General features: G+C 43.3%; 2 long non-coding RNA genes across 2 annotated transcripts in view; both read left to right on the forward strand.

The window, feature by feature from the left end:
• Positions 1 to 20,347, forward strand: part of LOC309532346 — a 64,378-nt gene that overhangs the window by 33,831 nt on the left and 10,200 nt on the right. The window contains exon 2 of the long non-coding RNA XR_014219790.1: positions 16,787 to 16,845. This is a non-coding gene — a long non-coding RNA (uncharacterized lncRNA). The remainder of the gene's footprint in view (positions 1 to 16,786; positions 16,846 to 20,347) is intronic.
• LOC309532370 lies at positions 657 to 3,612 on the forward strand. Its single transcript, XR_014219823.1, has 3 exons — positions 657 to 743; positions 1,523 to 1,670; positions 3,027 to 3,612. It is a non-coding gene; the product is annotated as an uncharacterized lncRNA (long non-coding RNA).

Genomic DNA, 20,347 nt, shown 5'->3' on the forward strand with positions numbered 1-20,347 from the left:
TTGGAGCCATGCCAGATGGGAACTCTAATGCTTTTTTGTGTGGCTCTGCTCAAGGGCAATGCATTTTAAAGAGTTTAAGCACTTTTCTGCCTGATGGATAAATTCTCCTTTTCCATATGGGCAGAACTCTGTTTTATAAATTTGTAAGTATGAAGACAGCAAATAGGCTTTCACTACCTGCATGGCATATAAAGGTGGGGAGGGGAGGGAAAGCCCTTTGGCTCATCCATAGCTGTCAACGTTTCCCTTTTTTAAAGGGAAATTCCCTTATTCCGAATAGGATTCCTCGCAAGAAAAGGGAAAAGTTTACAGCTATGGGCTCATCCCGTTTTCAATATTAAGTTTTGCTTTATATTGCGACTACAAGTGGGAAGGAGAAGACCAAAATTTAATGTGCAGAAATGTTTGCCATGTGTCAGCAGCTGAAATGAACCAGAATTTTGTTGTGGGTGCTAAAGGGGCAAAGGAAGGATCTAAAAGTGCTTCCAAACTAGATGCTTAATCTGGAATAGACACTACCATTTGGTTTTAAGGGGCACATGCATGATGTTTCTACTGCTGTTGTTTTTGTGACTACAGAAAATCCGAGCTCTTTCTAGGCATGCTTGCATTCATTGCTTGACGCAGGCATCACCTTTTGCCTAGCAGTGAGGCAGGTCTATGCAGAGGTGACTTGCCCAACACCCAGTGGTTGCAATGTTCAACAGAAAAGTTCCAAGCTTGACTGAGTAGCACCAGAAAGGGTGTATTTTGGGGTGCGGGAAAGTGATGGGGGTCAGCTGACATCATCATAATTATTATTATGGCAAAGCAAGAAATTCACAGTCTTTGGTAGAGATGCCCTTGGCTCTCCTTCCCAGTCCATTCTGAATGTGCAAACAGATAGTCCAGATTGCTGTTAGTGTATAGATCGTATGGTGACAAAAAAAATTAGAAATAAGTAAGATTATGGTTGCTAGACTTACTTGGCTTCACTTATAAGAAAAAACATACAGAGCTGCAACTGCAGAAAGGGAAATAAAAAATTGGAGGTTATGTATATGGATTTCAAGCAAGAATGTAGTTCAGTGCCTCACGATATCTTAGGGGAAGTAATATATTAGGCTGGCTTGGAAAGAAGCACAAGCAAACAGTTCCAGAGAAACCCCACCCCAAAAAACCAATTTACAGAAAGAAGGTCATGATAAACAAATAATTACAGATAAGCAACTTCGTATGTCTCACTTATTTTAAAAATGTGCTCCCCGCATTGCTAGTATGCACAACTCTTGTTAAGTCCTCTTTAATCCTCGGAAAATGAAGATGGATCCTGTGTTAATGATTAAGCAGAGGCAAACTGTTTAGCAGAAAGAATGTTAAGTTCCAGGAGGAAAGTTTAGGAAGACATTTGGGTTCAGTTTTCCACAACTAGAAGAAGAGGAGGAGTTTGGATTTGATATCCCACTTTATCACTACCTGAAGGAGTCTTGAAGTGGCTAATATTCTCCTTTCCCTTCCTCCCCCACAACAAACACTCTGTGAGGTGAGTGGGGCTGAGAGACTTCAGAGAAGTGTGACTAGCCCAAGGTCACCCAGCAGCTGCATGTGGAGGAGTGGAGATGCGAACTAGCTACATGCTAGTTGACAGGCCTTTTGGAGTTGCTCTTTTCGCAGGGTCTTCCTTACACAAGGTAACTATCAGACATGTACCAATGCCACAGCATTTTCCTGAGCGCAGCTAATCTTGGCAGTGTTACAATTTGTCTAGGATGAGTGTTGTGCATACTCAGAAATTCACATTTGATGGCCAAATAGAGGGCCAGGCTCTCGCATCTGAGCAGGCAGCATCAGCACGAAGATCACAGTGGCCAGCCTTTTGCAGGGAGAGAGCTTCAGTGTGAGGTCACAACTAATTATGATGTCAGCATGAAGTCACAGCTTCTTTCAAGCAGGCTGTATAAGCAAGAGATCACAATGATCACATGATCCTTCAAGCAGACAGAATAAGGTGGATGGTGCCCAATGTGGTTGGTGGGGCGGAGAAACCAACAGTAGATGGAACTGGTGCCAAAGAGCCAACCAATTTTGGTTTTGCACCCATCCTCCTCCCTGCTGAGTTCTACAATGGCAACTAAAGAGGAGAAAGCTGGCAGGGAGCACCAAGGCCCCCTGGGCTGGACTAAGTAAGGCAGGTTGGGGTTGGAGGGATGGTGCCCCACTTGCACCAATGGTCCAGCCTCCACTGGAATGAGCATGAGATCAACCAAACAGTCTACTAGATATTTAGGGATTGGAAACCCAGTGTTGTGCATCTTTCCTTTATCATCCATGTCCCATGACTTCTGAGACCCTTGTGTTGATCTCAATATGTTAGTGTGATGGCCTGTTGACTAACGTTGAGCTACAGTACAATAATGAGAGAACTAAAATAATTAGATGGGTCAGTAGGTTGTTCTTTGCTATTGAAGGACTGGTCTACCCAATATGGGAAATCCATAGCTGCTGCCACCCAACGTCTCTCCCTGCCCAGACCCCATTATTTACCTGGTAACATGGCAGCCAGTGAATTTGAAGTAGTGCAGGAGGACACGGAATGCAGTTGTGTCATGTCAATCAATCATTTATTTTGCTAAGAACACTGAGGAAACCTGATGTACTTAACCCCTAAAGTTGTTGGTTGCTTAAGTGACCTTTTAGGGACTAGAAATAAAATCCATGAGGTTTTCATGATTTTCTGGATGTCTCTCATACATACCAAAATATAATAACTTTCACAAAAAGCAGGAGTCCATAAGGAAAAAAGAAACGACCACCGATCGCATCTCATTTTCTTAACCTTAAAACTTCTTCTTAGCTGGATTAAGTTCAGGAAAAATATACAGATCACTTCACATTTCTTTCTTTCAGTCAGTTTGCCCATGCAAATATTTAGCATCATTTATTCAGTATGGAATTTTCAGTCGTTTCTGTGATTGATGAATTCAAGGAAATAGATATTTCTGTTCCTTAGTTACTTTTCAGAATGTTCTGGTTAATTCTCTTGCCAGTTTTCCTGAGCCAGGAGGCAGCGAGTGAGCTGTGTTGGATGTTGGATGCCGGGGTTTGTTTTTCATGCCCATGAATGTGCAGAATGGTGAGGAGCAGGCTACCACAGCTCCACCCTGTAACTATTTCAAGGCCTGACATTGTTCTTCAAGCGGGACATCTGATTTGTCAAAGGGGTTGTCATCCCCTCCCCCTTCCCCCTTCTGTTCTCATTGCACAGGGAGGCCCTGGCTAATGGCTTTGAGATTGCTTCTGAGAATGATGGCCAGAGAGGTGTGTGTGTGTGTGTGTGTGTGTGTGTGTGTAAGCATGCCTAATTATTACCGGGCCCTCATCAAATTCAGTTCTCAAAGTTTTGTACACCTGGCTAAGCATCAACTTACAGAAGGCAAGGAAAAGCCAAGGATGGGTTCTAACATTTGTTGCTAAGAGCACCAGCAACATGCAAACATTTATTTTAACCACTGAAAGTATGGGGGCCATTTTGCACTCCAAACCAGTGGCACTGCTGGTGCATCCTCAATAATGAGCTGCAATGGCTAAAAACATAGTGGGTGAAGTGGCCTTCAAAGGCCAATCCTAACCTGCATAATACTGCACAGTATGAAGTGTTCCTGTTCAGTGTTCTAGTCAGCTAGCCACACCTTTCTCCATTATGCTTCATTCCATTTCCCCTCCCGCCAGGTTTTCCATTCTCCCTTTCCCCAATAGTCAGCTCATTCTGTGGCCAATGAACATGCTCAGTCATCACTGGGTTGTTTTGGACATTCTCCCCTTATTTTCTAAAGTATTTTGTTCTTTTGCAGACCTTGGAGTTCACTTAAACTTGCTGATACCGCCATCCAATCCATAGCTGATGCTGTTTTTGGCTTCATAAGAATCTACATTTATTTCCAAACTCTGGACATAGAGGGAATGATGAGGTGGTAGAAAAGATCGCACCACTTCAGGCTATAGGTGGGGCATTCTGATTTCTGAGATCACATTTGCCAGAACCACTGGCAGTCATCTTTGAGAATTCCTGGAGAACAGGCAAAGTCCCGGCAGACTGGAGGAGGACAAATGTTGTCCCTATTTTCAAAAAGGGGAAAAGAGAGGACCCAAATAATTATCGCCCAGTCAGTCTGACATCAATACCAGGGAAGATTCTGGAGCAGATCATTAAGCAAACAGTCTGTGAGCACCTAGAAAGGAATGCTGTGATCACCAATAGTCAGCATGGATTTCTGAAAAATAAGTCATGTCAGACTAACCTGATCTCGTTTTTTGACAGAATTACACGCCTGGTAGATGAAGGGAATGCAGTGGATGTAGCCTACCTTGATTTCAGCAAGGCATTTGACAAGGTGCCCCATGATATTCTTGTAAAGAAACTGGTAAAATGCGGTCTTGACTATGCTACCACTCAGTGGATTTGTAACTGGCTGACTGGCCGAACCCAAAGGGTGCTCATCAATGGTTCCTCTTCATCCTGGAGAAGAGTGACTAGTGGGGTGCCACAGGGTTCTGTCTTGGGCCCGGTCTTATTCAACATCTTTATCAACGACTTGGATGATGGACTCAAGGGCATCCTGATCAAATTTGCAGATGACACCAAACTGGGAGGGGTGGCTAACACCCCAGAGGACAGGATCACACTTCAAAACGACCTTGACAGATTAGAGAACTGGGCAAAAACAAACAAGATGAACTTTAACAGGGAGAAATGTAAAGTATTGCACTTGGGCAAAAAAAATGAGAGGCACAAATACAAGATGGGTGACACCTGGCTTAAGAGCAGTACATGTGAAAAGGATCTAGGAGTCTTGGTTGACCACAAACCTGACATGACCCAACAGTGTGACGCGGCAGCTAAAAAAACCAATGCAATTCTGGGCTGCATCAATAGGAGTATAGCATCTAGATCAAGGGAAGTAATAGTGCCACTGTATTCTGGAGTACTGTGTCCAGTTCTGGGCACCACAGTTCAAGAAGGACACTGACAAACTGGAACGTGTCCAGAGGAGGGCAACCAAAATGGTCAAAGGCCTGGAAATGATGCCTTATGAGGAACGGCTAAGGGAGCTGGGCATGTTTAGCCTGGAGAAGAGGAGGTTAAGGGGTGATATGATAGCCATGTTCAAATATATAAAAGGATGTCACATAGAGGAGGGAGAAAGGTTGTTTTCTGCTGCTCCAGAGAAGCGGACACGGAGCAATGGATCAAACTACAAGAAAGAAGATTCCACCTAAACATTAGGAAGAACTTCCTGACAGTAAGAGCTGTTCGACAGTGGAATTTGCTGCCAAGGAGTGTGGTGGAGTCTCCTACTTTGGAGGTCTTTAAGCAGAGGCTTGACAACCATATGTCAGGAGTGCTCTGATGGTGTTTCCTGCTTGGCAGGGGGTTGGACTCGATGGCCCTTGTGGTCTATTCCAACTCTATGATTCTATGATTCTATAATCTCTTCTCTGCATTAAATAAATGTCCTGCAGACAGAAAACCAGACCAGCTGTTGCTATTTTTGTCCTCATTTACAGTGTGTGTGTTTTTAACATGGAGGATTGAAAATGTAAACATCTACCTGCAGTTCAGTCCATTAATCTGGAAATGCTATCCTATTGTATTCTACCATGAGATAGTTAAAAATGAAGGGTAGTCTGGAGATATTATTAAGAAACAAACAAACAAACAATAAAAATCTGCCTCTGGCTTTAGACTATGCCAGCATCTTCTCTTGGAAATATGAAAATTACATTGGTCATATCTGTTTCTCTCAAGTGGGCGTCCTTTCAAAATATAGGTCTTGATCTGGAGAGATTTTGCAGCTTTATCTCCCTAAGCTTTTTAAGCAACCATTAAACTGAAAAGCAACATGAGTTCCTGGCATTGTCTATGGGAGATTATATTCTCCACTGCCCCAAATAACTGGTGACCTCTGAAGCCTCAAGATGCCACAGCGAGGCAAGGGAGATCACAAGGAGAAGCGACGGTAAGTGGTGATGAAAACAGCTGGTGGTGAGGTTAGGAGTGACATCTGAGGAGGGATGATCAAAATGACTGTTCTGAGCTCCCAGCTGCATGCAAGGGCACCAGAGAAACAAAAACACATTGGCAATGTTGACGGGAAGGGCAGAGGTTGGGGGAGCAGCTGGCAATGCAACGACTGGTGGTAAAATTGGAGACACAAGCCGCTGGAGGAAATTTTTTTTTTTTTTTAAATGGTCTACGTACAAAGTAGGCCATCCTCATTCTAGCTTTTGCACTGTGCTGTGGGTGGAATTGCAGAAGAATCCAAGCCTTCTGATTTGAATATGGGCCTGCTGGCCCTTAGAAGCTTGAATTTCAAAGGCTGTCTGTATTTTGTTTCACGCAATTTTTTAGGAAAGTGTGGATTAGTTAGGTTCAACTTTAAATGTGAACTGATTCAGATTTCTCTCGCATCCCTAACAATGAAGGTTTTGTGCACCTATCACTAATTGGACAGGGAATGGCATGCACCAAATGGAAGCTGCTGCATGCAGGATTTCTCTCTGCATGGGATCGCATGTTCTTGTCAGTAATTTAGTCTTCTTCTGCAGGGCAAAGAAATACAATGTACTTTTCAGTCGCAAGTTTCTTAAAAGCAGAGGGCAATAAAACAGAGGAATAAGAACAAGAATAATAAAAACACTGACAATCCCAGTGAGAAAACCTAGCAGGAAAAATGAAAATAGCACCTGCCAGCTGTTGGTGAGAGGGAGCCGAGGATTTAAAGCCTGTCTCCCTTTTCCCCACTAGGCATGATTTCAGATTGTCCAAGATGATGACCCATACGCATAAAATGAATCAACGCCAAGGGTTACAACTCTGCACCTAGTTAAAATGGCCTAAATCCTATTGTAGTCAATGGAAGTTAAGCAGCCTCACTGTGTGCAGAACTAAATTCAGCAAAAATGCACACCCATTACTATTCTTGCACTTAGTAACTAGGCTTCGTGAGTTTCATTCGTTTGCAAGCATTTTAAAATAGCCCCCTGTGAGTCATAGTTCTGAAATGCCAATTATGTCTAAATAATCGCGTTACCTAAAGTGTTGTTGAACTCTTCCATCATAATGGGCCTATTATTCAGCTCCTTGTTATCAGTACAAAGGCAACTGATTGCATTTCTGCTACAGTGGGTGGCTGGAGACACGGGGGATTTGATAAGGAAAGAATTTTACATTCATGTTTTGGAAGCTTTCTGGAAAAGTCGAGCAATGTCAAATAACCAGTAATGGAGGCACGGCTGAGGGAACTCTGACAATTGTCCATGACCTTCACCTCTACTTATTAATTGCTTCAAGTGCTTGCTCCATCACTGATGGTTTATGTGTGCTTACCTGCTAACTCTACATTTTTGGGCCACCACCAAAGAAGAGATGTGGATTCCTCGAAGTGATTCAATGGCAGGATCCTGGTGGCACTTGAGGGGGAGGAGCTTAGGACCCACATGCTGCAGGTTGGATCTGCAGAATTTCCAATTAACAAGGCCTCCGACTGCAGGGCTTGGAAAGACTTGGGCCTAAGCTCTGGAGGAACCACTGCCAGGCCTCAGCTGAGGCAGCACACTGTGGATGGAAATGCATGGAGTTCCCATTTCAAACACTGCACTGGAAGAGCATCATCTCCAGTGTCTTTTTTTTTTGCTGCGGGTGGCGCTATGGTTAAATCACAGAGCCTAGAGCCTGCCGATCAGAAGGTCGGCTGTTTGAATCCCCGCGACGGGGTGAGCTCCCGTTGCTCGGTCCCTGCTCCTGCCAACCTAGCAGTTCAAAAGCACATCAAAGTGCAAGTAGATAAATAGGTACTGCTCCGGTGGGAAGGTAAACAGCGTTTCCGTATGCTGCTCTGGTTCACCAGAAGCGGCTTAGTCATGCTGGCCACATGACCCGGAAGCTGTACACTGTCTCCCTCGGCCAATAAAGCGAGATGAGCGCCGCAACCCCAGAGTTGTCCGCAACTGGACCTAATGGTCAGGGGTCCCTTTACCTTTACCTTTAAGATTCAAAGGTGGCCTTAAGGAATTGCACCAGAGGAAGGATGTGCAGCATCAGAATACCCTCCAACATTTATCTGATGAAAATAGGGATGTCCTATAACAACTACTACTACTATTATTTATTTATTTATTTATTTCCCACCCACTCTGCACAGTTTACAACACATAATAAAACATTAAACATTATAAAGCTTCCCTAAACAGGGCTGCCTTCAGATGTCTTCCAAAGGTTGTATATTTACTTATCTCCTTGGCTCAGAGGTTGCATACCTCCAACATTTCCCTGATGAAAATAGGGATGTCCTAAGGAAAAGCAGGATATTATCAAATCAGAAACCAGGACGGCTTCTGTAAATCCAGAACTGTCCCTGGGAAACAGGGACACTTGGAAAGCCTGCAACAGGTGCTGGATTTCCCTGGGCCGAAAAAGCCTGAGGTAAAATTGTCTCCAATAGCACCGATTGTCTACTTTGGAAAGAGGACAGCGGTGGGAAGGATGAATTAATTCTGGCCTCGCTACGTCATCCGCTCCGCTACCATATTCACACTGCCAATCGGACAGATCGTCAGCACAGTTGAGGACAATTTCGAAATCTTCTGGATCAGGAACTTCTTTGCTGGCTCACTCATCCTTCTGTTCGACTTGAAAACGCAGAGGTTTATTTTAGCTTCCTGAACTAAATTTGTTTTGAAAGACTGACAAGAAAGGCCCAGCCTGGGGTATAGGTTTCATCAGTAAAAAAAAAATATTGAAAAAATTCCTCCTGCTTCGCTTGTTGTCCCCCTTCTGTGCCGGTTGCTATGGAAACAGCAGGATGTGGGGCCAAAGTCCTCTGCTGCACTTTCTTGGCCCATTCCTCGGTGCCGTGCCCTCACCTCGCAGCCAAGGCTGGCTTTTGCCGTTCACTCACTTCCTTTCGCCCTCCCCTCAAGCAGAGTCGGTGGTCCCTTTCCAAGGACTTCACATGGTTATGATTTTCCAAAAAAATATTAACAAAATGCTTCTATAACAACGTTATTAAATCACTCCAAAACCGTTATGGCTTGTGGCTCACTTGCGATTTCCCTAGAGCACCACCGAAGGGCAACTGGTGATTTTACACATGGAAAACTTTCAACATGAGAGAAGGAGCCGGTCAAGAGCAGTCAACTTTTCCAACATGTTGGACACTCCAAGATCTGTAAATAAAGGGGCCGACTTTCAGACATAGAGACTGCGGCATGTTGTTTTGTGTTCCCCACTTCCCAGAGATGCTTTTTATGGGGCCAGTTTCCTCGGGAGGAAAGAGGCTTGTTCCATTTTTAAAATATCTGCTTATTTTCAAATATGCAAGTTCAGCAGATGGGTTAGTATGGCTGCTTGCACACCATATACCATATTTTTCCGTGTATAAGACGCCCCCCATGTATAAGACGCCGCCTATTTTGGGGGAATCCAAATTAAGAAAACACCCCTCAGCACTACCTGTGTATAAGACAAGCTGCAATTTCAAACCTCCTGTTTTGGTTAAAAAAACAAAAAACCCTAGTCTTATACATGGAAAAATGTGGTATTTAAAGCACACACACTCTTCCAAGAAACCCAGGAGCTGTTGCTTGTTAAGAGTATTGTTGTTCTGTGGGGGTAAAACTACAGTTCCCACAATTCTTTTTTTGGGGGGGCGGGGGTTATGTGCTTCAAATGTATGGTATGCATACTAGGACAGACACAAGGACAGGCAGGCAGTAGAAATGTTAATGCAGCGTCAACCCAAAGCAACAACATGAGGTCTTAGAGGTCCCTAGGGCTGCTTCTTGTCAGCCAGTGACAAGAGTCAAGTTTCCTAAACCATCTTTCCTGACAGGAGCTCATGGCTTCCCCACTCCCTATTTTATCCTCACAACAATCCTGTGAAGTAGTCTAAGCTGAGAGACAGTGACTGGCCCAAGGTTGACCTTGCAACAATAAATGGATAATAGGCTTGTATTGTATTGTAACGATAAAGAAATATTAGGCTTGGGATCAGTAATTCACATTTGATTCAGCGTTCATGAGTAGGTAATCTAATTATATCAATGTCCTGACTTCACACATCAATAAAGGATAAATATTAGACAAGCTTAGCTGTTTAGAAATGTTAACATAAATCTAGGAAGCGCACACCCCAGTCTCTCTCTCTCTCTCTCCTCTGATAATGCTATAAAGAAGGAATGGGTGTAAAGATAATGCTGTTTGGAAAGGAAAGGTTAAAATTACTGGAGTTGGTTCTTAGAGAGAAGAGATGGGAAACAAAGAAATGGATAGGGCACAAGACTATTGCTGAACGGCATAGCTCAGAGCAACTGTGCAATGGGGCATCTGCCCCTGATTACATCTTGAAGTTGTTCCATCATAGTGGTGGTAGGGAGATGATTTTTATTTATTTGTGATTTGTTTGGAAAAAAGAATGACTGGAATACTTGTAAATGTGGTATCTTTGCGATTCTGTTACAAAAACTGTGCACAAGCGTTATCCAAAACTGCTCCCTTATGTAACAACAGCAAGGTTCTTATATACCAAATATTGGAAAAATGACTAATGGAGGAATGTGAAAATAAGCTGCACATGTAGCATTCTGGGCAATACATTGTGTTAGAACTAAAGCACAAATGTAATCAGTTCAATGAAAGCTGCCAGTTGCTTGTTATCTACTGGAACAAGGATGTGCATTGATGTAGATGTTGCAGCTAACTATCTCTTTAGAGGACTTGCTAGAAGAGATGTATATATTAAATACATTATTCATACCTATGTGTTAAACATTGATAAGTCCAAAGTATTTCACAGCACGGAGTAATGGCTTCAGATGTTTATCGTTTCCCTGCAGTGCATTAAAACAAGCCAAAATACCTTTGAGACGAAACTAGCGTGGGAAGGGAGCTAGTAAAGATTTCAAAGCAGATGTGCCAGCATCAGTTGTGAAACACTTTTGAACAATGTTTGGAGGGTAATTAAATTCCCCAGTAAAATGCTGAGTGCAGGTTGATGGGGGGTTTTTTTGTTTGATATGTGTCCATCCCCAAATTCCTGGTTTATTTCTTTTGGGCATGCTTCTTTATTAATTGGATCCTTCACAGTTTGAATGAAATAATCAGGTCAGGAAGACAGAAGCTTTTATCAACCACATTCCAAGGGTTTGAAATGTCCCAGGCTTAACAAGCCGTGATCTGCAGCTATACATATATTAAGAGGGAAAGCTCTTTGAAACACATCTTACTACATGAAAACATGAGAGGGGTCAATTTCCAGATAATGTTGGCATATATTATTAGTCCTGCTCAACTTGCGACTAGCCCAAGCTTTACACAGTCCACCAACCATGGACCTAGTCCCACAAGGGGCTTGATAAACATTTTGCTGACTGCCAATGGCTATAAAAATAGATGGGTGGTTCTGCCAACCAGAATACATGGATAATCAGCTGTGTTTAGCTTGATGCGTGACATGGTAGAGAATCTTCCAGACCCATCCATTGCCTGAACAGCAGAACTAGCTGCCTGGATCTTTCATAAGGAAAGGAAAGGAAAGGAAAACATAGACCTACAATCAGCCAGATGAGTTCTGAATTTTTCACCACCTGCATTTGAGGTTCTGCCCCACTGGCTTCCTTGCTCTCAGTTTCTAATTAAATTAAGGTGTTGAGTGAGCCACCGCTTATCACTATAGTACCCGACATGTCAAATCCTTACAGAACAATCTCTACACATGTTTAAAGGTAAAGGTACCCCTGCCCGTATGGGCCAGTCGTGTCCGACTCTAGGGTTGCGTGCTCATCTCGCTCTAGAGGCCGTGAGCCGGCGCCATCCAAAGACACTTTCGGGTCACGTGGCCAGCGTGAAGAATCCTGGGAGCTGTTAAGGGTGCTGGGAATGTAGCTGTAGGGGCAAAGTTCTCAGGATTACCATTCCCAAGATTCTTTGAGGAAAATCATGTGCCTTCCAAGAATGGTGTGTTGCTTTTGTTATCTCTTCCAAGCCTTTGGAATTGGGGAATGCTATAAATTGAAATAAATTCTGTGCTTTTGCATATCATCCATTAATCTTACAAAGGTTACACAGGAGAACTTTCTGGCGCATTCTGCCCCTACTATTATAATTGCACTCTGGCATCTGAAGACCTCAATGAATCATCTGGGATGTTTATAAGTACTGTAACTCTGCAATGATATTTCAATTTAGAGAGGTCTGTGGTGGAGGAGGATTTTCAAACATGAGCCCTAAGACAAAATCTGTTTCCGCTCCTGAGAAAGCAATGCATGTTGTTGTTTATACTGTTGTTTATACTGTTTATCAATGTGAATAGGCAAACTGATGAATAGCTGGGAACTTTTAACACAAGAACCTTAATAATAATAATAATAATAATAATTTATTATTTGTACCCCGCCCATCTGGCTGGGTTTCCCCAGCCACTCTGGGCGGCTTCCACAGAAACCAAAAAAACATTAAAATATCATACATTAAAAGCTTCCCTGAATAATGTTGTATAATGATTGGGGATGTTTCCTAATGGTCTCGAACCTCTTTTTCTATAGTATTAAAAGGATGCAAAGAGAGGGTTGTAATTTAAACATTTGCTTTGGGCATGAAAATGACTGAAGCCTTCCCTGTATCCCATGGAGAACTTCTTATTAGAAGTAGTGGTGAGGAGAACTGCCTCTGATAAGCTCTAAAAACTTTGGAAAATAGCTTGACTTAGCTTATCCTGTGTCCTGAACACATTATTTTCTGAAAAAAACTAACATCAAATATGTAATTTGATCTCCTTTTACAAGCTGCCCTTGAATAGTTGACTATACCTATCCAGAACATAAAATACAGTGGTGCCTCGCAAGACGAAATTAATTCGTTCCGCAAGTTTTGACGTCTAGCGAATTTTTCGTCTTGCGATGCACGGTTTCCCATAGGAAACAAAGTCGCGAAACGTTTTCGTCTTGCGAAGCAAGCCCATAGGGAAATTCGTCTTGCGAGGCAAATCGAAAACGGAAAAACCTTTCGTCTAGCGAGTTTTTTGTCTTGCGAGGCATTCGTCTTGCGAGGTACCACTGTATAGTTAATACCTATTTATATTAAATCGCATGTGGCTTATACATTCCAAATAGCTGAATGAATGGATTAAGCATTTCAAGTTTTACTGAGAGCTTGTAGTACACATGTGGTGGAGGAAAAGGATAGATATGTAAATACAAGCCCTGTGATTGGTGCCCCGATGGAAACCACACTCTAGGTTGCTATAGATCATACTAGCATGTACAAAACCAGTCAATGCACCTTCAGTCATGGTTTCTCTGCAGTGAGAATGGAGTCACACATTTCCCAAAATAACATTTAGCAGATTGTTCTGTTTTCAATAACTGGAGTGGCAACAATTTGACAGAGAAACTTCTGGAACTTTGTCAGTGGAGGAAAACTGCAAAATTTGTTTACAGTCCTGCTTTTTTGAAGGAATGACTTCTCAAAGCTTTAACTCAAGTCTTAGCTGAAATGAACAACAGGATCAGCAACGAAACAGCAGGAACAAGCAGCCCTCGCCAGTGGTCTGGACTTGTTCTGACCATAGCAGCTACCTGCCTACTTTGGGAGCAAAGCTGGGTTCCGGAGCACTTCCAACCTTTGAACTGGCTTGAACTTCCAACAAGAATGCTTCCCTATCATAACAAGGTGTGTGTTTAATCTCAAGATCAGCATCAGTGCTGACAAAAAGCACCTGGCTTGTCTAGATTAAGTCTTAGCTTGCTAGAGTCAAGTGAAGCAGAGTGGCAGCGTTGGCAACTGTTCTCTGTGGAAATATGTTGTCTGCTTTTAGGCACCTGCCTGCTTCCAATGAGTTTTGGATGCAAAGATGGGAAACTCCCAGCACTTGTTGGAATTCCACCTTTTAAAGATACAGGGGCTCTGTCTATCTTTGCATCTATAAATCCCAATTAAAGGATTTAAAATAGCAGTTCTTAGGGATAGAGAATCAATACCAGCAGCCTCCCCCCACTAGTTAGCACTGCAGCTGGAGTGACAGAGCCTTGTAAAGTTACTGTGCGGCACATTTTCAAACACTGACGAAATTCATCTGGTTCATGATTTTTCTGAAGATTCCAGTTGCATTACTCTGACAAGAATGTCCTCTTGGGGATCAGTGAGAGATTCTTTAAAACACAGCGCAGGGTTTGCTGTCCCAAGATATGACTCAGATACAGAAATGTTATGTTAATAACCTGATGAAAACAGCAGATTTTCAGACATTGTGTTTCTACTATTTGCACTCTCGTTATTTAAACATACAATGAGCAACCTCTGATCTGAGAACATTAGACATTCTCTATTGATTTAATTCACTGATTGATTTAAAAGCCTTTCTAAACTGTTTAATATTTAAAAATCTCATAAGTTCTTGGCACGTAAAAAATACAACAGAAAAACAATAAAAGATTGCCATAATAGAGCCAACATTAAAAATAGCTACCCGTAAGCAGTATTGTAAAATTAAAGTAAAAAACCCCCCAAAACATTTACATGACATTAGTTCCTTAGATCTGACCGATATGATCAGCAGACTCACATGACACAGCTCTTACTGGATTGTACTACTTTAGACAGCAAATGAGGGACTGAACTCTACATAAAAGAAACCCTGTACATATAGAAAATTAGATCTCCCTGGGCTAAAACCTTTCTCCCTAATATGCTAGGTGGAAAGATTTATATGAGGGGAGGACTTTCAAACATATTAGATCCCTCACCTGAATATATCTGTACCTACTGAATTTATATATATTACAAACCTACAAAAATTTAGACATTATTGGTGCCGGATTAACGGGGTTCAGCATCTAAGATTCAAGAACTGAAAGCATTCGACAAAACTAGCAATATTATAGAAATGTTTCACTCTCTTAGAAAGAGGGCACAGAAACAGAGTGATAAACTCAAGACAAACGCATATCCTCAAGACTTCAGCATGTATCACCCCCATATGGAACTCTGCCAATTTACACCAAAGATTGCCTGAGATTGCAATCCTGTGCACAGCTACTTTGGAGCAAATGACATCTAAGGTAAACTTGCAACAGTATGTCTGACTGCTTGTTATTTTGTCCAACTGGTGGATATGCTCCTCCTCCTCTGATCTTGGGTACATCTCCTTTACCCCGTCAATGCTTATTTAACATGCACTGTGCTAACTGGCCAGTCATCAAAGGCAGTGCTGCACACCGCCTACCACGGCATTTCTGTATCCTCCTTGCTGGCCAGCATTTCCATCTGCTACCACAACAGGGAAGTGGAAGAACCCTGGCTTAGTCTCGCATCACCTTCTGTGGAGACACTCTGCCATCTGCTGTCGCCTGCAAAACCACACTAGCAATCTCTGTGTTAAACATCTGCAATTGTTTTAAAGTAACGAAGTATTTGCTGTCACATTGGCTCACAGTTATAATGGGGCCGGAGAAACTTAGCAACTTGGAGAGGAGGCCAAAAAGGCTTTCCATATCGGCTGTAAAAGTTTATTTATAGATCTGAAAGGAATTTGCTTCCCACATATTCTCTGAATACCCAAACGTTTAGCAAATATTTGATACCTGTATTTGAAATCCAATTAGGTTTGATTCCAGTGGGTCCCTCCCCCCCCTCCATCTTTGATATTCTGCAGTATTTGATAGCTGGCTATTTTGGTTCAGCTCGGAATAGATTTGGATAATATGAGTTACAGTGGTACCTCGGGTTAAGTACTTAATTCATTCTGGAGGTCCGTTCTTAACCTGAAACTGTTCTTAACCTGAAGCACCACTTTAGCCAATGGGCTAAAGTGGTGCCTCAGGTTAAGAACAGTTTCAGGTTAAGAACAGACCTCCGGAACGAATTAAGTACTTAACCCAAGGTAACACTGTACTGTGAATCATAAAGCATACTGATAGCTCATGAAATGCTGTATTTGCTGGTCAGACATCTTGCTGGCTCCAGTTCTACATTCCGAAGCCTATTGGACTAGCTAGCCAGTAACTCTTACTTCAGCACTGGTGGTGAAGTGGAATTCCCCACATCTGAGGCAGCAGATCAGCTGAGGACAGGACCTGCGGCAACAGAGGGAACAGGTGCCTCTGAAGAAACAGCTTGGGCTGCTGCTTGAGGCAGTCACCTCACTTTCTCCAAATGCCACCTTCAATCCACTCAGCAGGATTGCTCAGCCATAAAGCTAATTCACAAAAATTCAAATATTCATTCTGGAGGAGACTACCAGTGGATACAAGCTTAGAAGAAGCTTGATGCTCCCACATCTTTCCTGGGTGGGTGTTCCGAATTTGCTGGCATCTGAGGCCTGCACAGATCATACCATGTATATCTGCCGCTTGTGCTCTACTTGCAGATGTGTGAAATAATTTCAGAGTTTGTGCTCTCTCTCTCTCACACACACACAAACACACACACACACACAGACACAGACACACACACACACACACACACAGACACACACACACACTAATATTAAGAGTGTGGCGTTACCAGAGGAAAATTGGTGCTGGAAAGGCTGCTCTGAACTGTTCACCCCTTGGTAAAGAGGGAGTAAAACAGGAGTGAAAACCAGAGACAAGCGAGTCAAAGTTTCAGAGAGGTGTGCATGTAGCTCCAGCAGCCAAAAACCCTAACGGCACTACATGTGTCCTTTGCACTCCGCAAAAGTTACTAGCTTCGAGTTGTTCACACGCAGAACAGGCCCCGTCCTGCTAAGCACTCCTTTTGTATTGCTTGCAGATTTGGAAACCTTCCATGTTTGTCACTTTAAATGAAGACCAGGCAGCGCTCTTATTTGTGTAAGTATAAAAGTCCACAAGACTATGTGTGGTTCCAAAAGCTGTTCTGGGCCTTTAACATTCAAAAGGTTGGAGACAGGATATGATGAAGAAATGATTAAACAAAAACGGGACAATCTGCAGCCAATTTCCACAAAGGAGAACCATGATTCAACAGTTGCATCAAGGATCCTGGCTTTTATGTGCACCAGATGCACAGAGGCTCTTCCCAGTGTGCAGTTATTGCTGCTCGGCAGGAATCCTCTGCCACAGAAACTTGACCCTTTCTGTCACCTGGGTGACTTAGGGGCTTCCGGCACTCACTAGGACAAAAGTCTGAGAGGCACCCTAAGCTGTGAGGAAAGCGTTTCGGGAAGAGAAGAGATTCTACTTCTCTTAAACTGCAAGATTATAAATAATCTACACCATTTGCCTTCCTCTCTGTCCGGATTTGTACCCTTTCCACCTTCAGCTTCCTCTGGATAGTTTATTCAGCTGATGGTTTTGCTACAGCAGAGACAAAAGGGCAGAGGCAGCTCTTGGAAAGAGCGGATTTTAAATAATTTCAAAAAAAGTAAACAAAATTTATTCTATCTATCCCCCAAAAGGCCTGATAGACGCTAAGGAAAACTGGGGTGCTATTACACACTTAACAACTGGAAACTACTCCCCTCCTCTCATATAAACAATATCTTAGAAGCCCCATACAGAAAACCAACTCTCCCAGGATTCATCTCCTCAGCCTGGGGTTGGCTCAGTGGTGCTACTAGGACCAGCTAGTGCAGGTCCAGGCACCCATGCAGGCCAGGGCACCACAGCTGAGGGGGTCTTTATTTTTCTTTAAGTGCAGCAAAAGCATCCTGCTTTCTTCAGTAGCAAAGCTCTCGGGTGAGTCTTTAGGCTCAGCACTGTTTCTTGGGACTCTCATGCAACTATACAACATTGCAGATTGTATGTGGGCTTCTGCAGCTGGCTGTCAGGGAACAGGCTGAAGAGGGCTGCACATATGAGGGATGGTGGGAGCCTCTCCTGCTCCTGATCATGATCCTCAATCTTCCCAGGAGCAGTGGGACTGGATAGATTTGGAACAGTGGTTTGCAGAGGAACATACTTCAGAAGACAAAAGTTGGGAAGAACTGGGTGGCAAACAGCTAGGAGAAAAATGAACCGGGAGAGAGTGAGTTAGCAAACTCCGGTTCTCTGGAAACCATCCAGCTGATCAGTCAAAGGTCACAGAGATTAGATAAGGTAGCTGCACAGAAGGAACAGTGGTTGCGAGATCAGGTTGCAAGACGAGGAAATGACTTGGGGGGGGGTGAGTGGGTGTGAACCTTAATTGGGAGCACCTTTACTCCAAGAATGGACTGTTTTTTCACTGAGATCATTAAAATCTCTTCAAATGGTAAGAGACTATTTTTGCTTTGTTCTGCTTATCCACAGCCAAAGGGAGGGAGGAAGCTGCTTCCCCAAAGCCGGACACTGGCTTACAAATAAAAGTCTGGCCAGGCACACATCTGCAACAGTACAAAGCTCTTGGCATGCTGGCTGCTGCTCTGTTGGGACTTCTTGAGATGTTGTGGAGTCCACATGGGCGTCCCAGGAAGTGATGCTGAACAGGAAGATGACATGAGAACGCCATACTTGCTGGACATTTTAACTACACAGCATTTAAAGAAAAAGGCTTCTTCAAGCACTTTGCACAGGTAAGGAGAGCAGCCCCCTTGGTCCTTTGCAAGGAAGAAGAGGAGCTACCAAGAGTGGCAGGGTTTGGCACAGCAGGCACCTGATCTGGAATTGCTTGACCACCCATATTTGTTATTTGTTTGACATTTTTAATCCCACTTCCCCCTCTTCTTCCAAGGAGCTCAAGGCAGGATGCATGGCTCCCGTGCCCCTACTGTTTCTGCACAATCACCCTGTGACAAAGGCCACCCAGACGAAGGGGAAATGCAACACACAAACAAATGCAAGAATATGGCAGAATGGAAGTGGGAGTGCATGTTCATGAGAGTAGGCTGCACTTCCAAGGATGAGCCCCAGCTCCTATTTTCCAGGGAGACAGGAAAGTCACAACACACAATGGAAAGTGACGTCGTCGCTGAAAACCAAGAGCCTGGCATAAAACGTCTTCTACACTTCAAGGACAGACCCCAGCTCAAACTCAGCACCTGTGTTTGAGAACAGGCAGGATGTAAAAGAAAACACGATATGATCTGGTGTGCTCGAAGCCAGAGACAATGAACCCAATGGAATGAAAGTTTGTATGAATATTTAGGACAATGTACATCACTTCATGTTAAACCTCAGCTTGAAACTCTGTACCCGTTATCCAAAGGGCAAGGAGCAAATGAGGCCTCTGAAGCTCTTTACTAGTACAAAACAGTTTCATTCGATTATTTTCCGTCTTTTCCATCTGCGAGTTTCTTGGAGGTTGCAACAGCCCTTGGCGCAGACTGAGCAATTTCCATCACAATTTATTCAAGCTTTGCCTAAATATCGCCTGGGACCGTTTAACATCTCTGCCAAGTCAGTTTTTTCAGGCCCCAGTCATGAGAAAGAGGACTGCTAACACAGGCAACTCCACAGAGCAACGCTAAAAAGCTCCACATCTTATGTTGTGAAATTGTTTCAGTTCCTGAAACCAAAAGCATGTTTGAAATATATGCAGTTTGACCATGAGGTATTCGGGAAATAACATTTCTAGAAATTATTCACATTGGGTGTAGCCTTTCCCAGGGCTCTTGGAAAGAGTTACTTTGAAGTTTCAGCAAGGGATGGTATTTTGAAACATAGAATTGTGCTCTGAAGATCTACTGAATTCCTTCCCATTATTTAAAAGCATGATCTTACATTGCAATATATCTCTCGTCTCCCTCACACACCCCTACTTGGAAAATGGGCATGTGATTGGTGTGGTGGTACCCAAACATAAAGCAGAATTGTGTCCGGAATGTATTGTTCCAAATTTCATTCTAAAACATCAGAGTTATCGCATCCAAGAAACTGCCCTTCTTCCAAATTGAAGCCAACAATTAAACCAAGGGCCTCAGTTTATTTCGACAAAAAGCTTTAAGAAGCTGCAATTTCATTACCGTTCCTTGAGGATGCTGGAAAAAGCAATGTCGTTGTTTGTGAATGATCCCGAAATGTGTAGATGGATTTGAACGGTCTCAGATCTTTCTTGTTGTGGCTGTATGGTAAAAATGACATTAAACATGGAATTCAAGGAGGAGAAACCAGCTACCCCAGTTTAGAAAAGAAGCCATTGTGAGCCGGTCCCAGACCAAAGCTCAGTCTCAGTTCACAATGGCTGGCTCCAGTGCCAGCCCTCCTTGCCTTTCCCCCCTGTTGCCAGTCCTGTGTTTTCTCAAAGTCTCCCCCCCCCCCGGTGAACAGAGACAAAATGACAGAGCTGGCTCATGTGATGGCCTTTGTCAGCTGCCTCAGCCTCATCAGTAAGACCTCCTTCTACCTGGATGCTTCTGAGAACATTTAAGACCTCCTGGCATTTTTCTGTTTCCAT

The sequence above is a fragment of the Podarcis vaucheri genome (genome assembly GCF_965113315.1).
Source record: "Podarcis vaucheri genome assembly, chromosome: 5".
Classification (NCBI taxonomy): Eukaryota; Metazoa; Chordata; class Lepidosauria; order Squamata; family Lacertidae; genus Podarcis; species Podarcis vaucheri.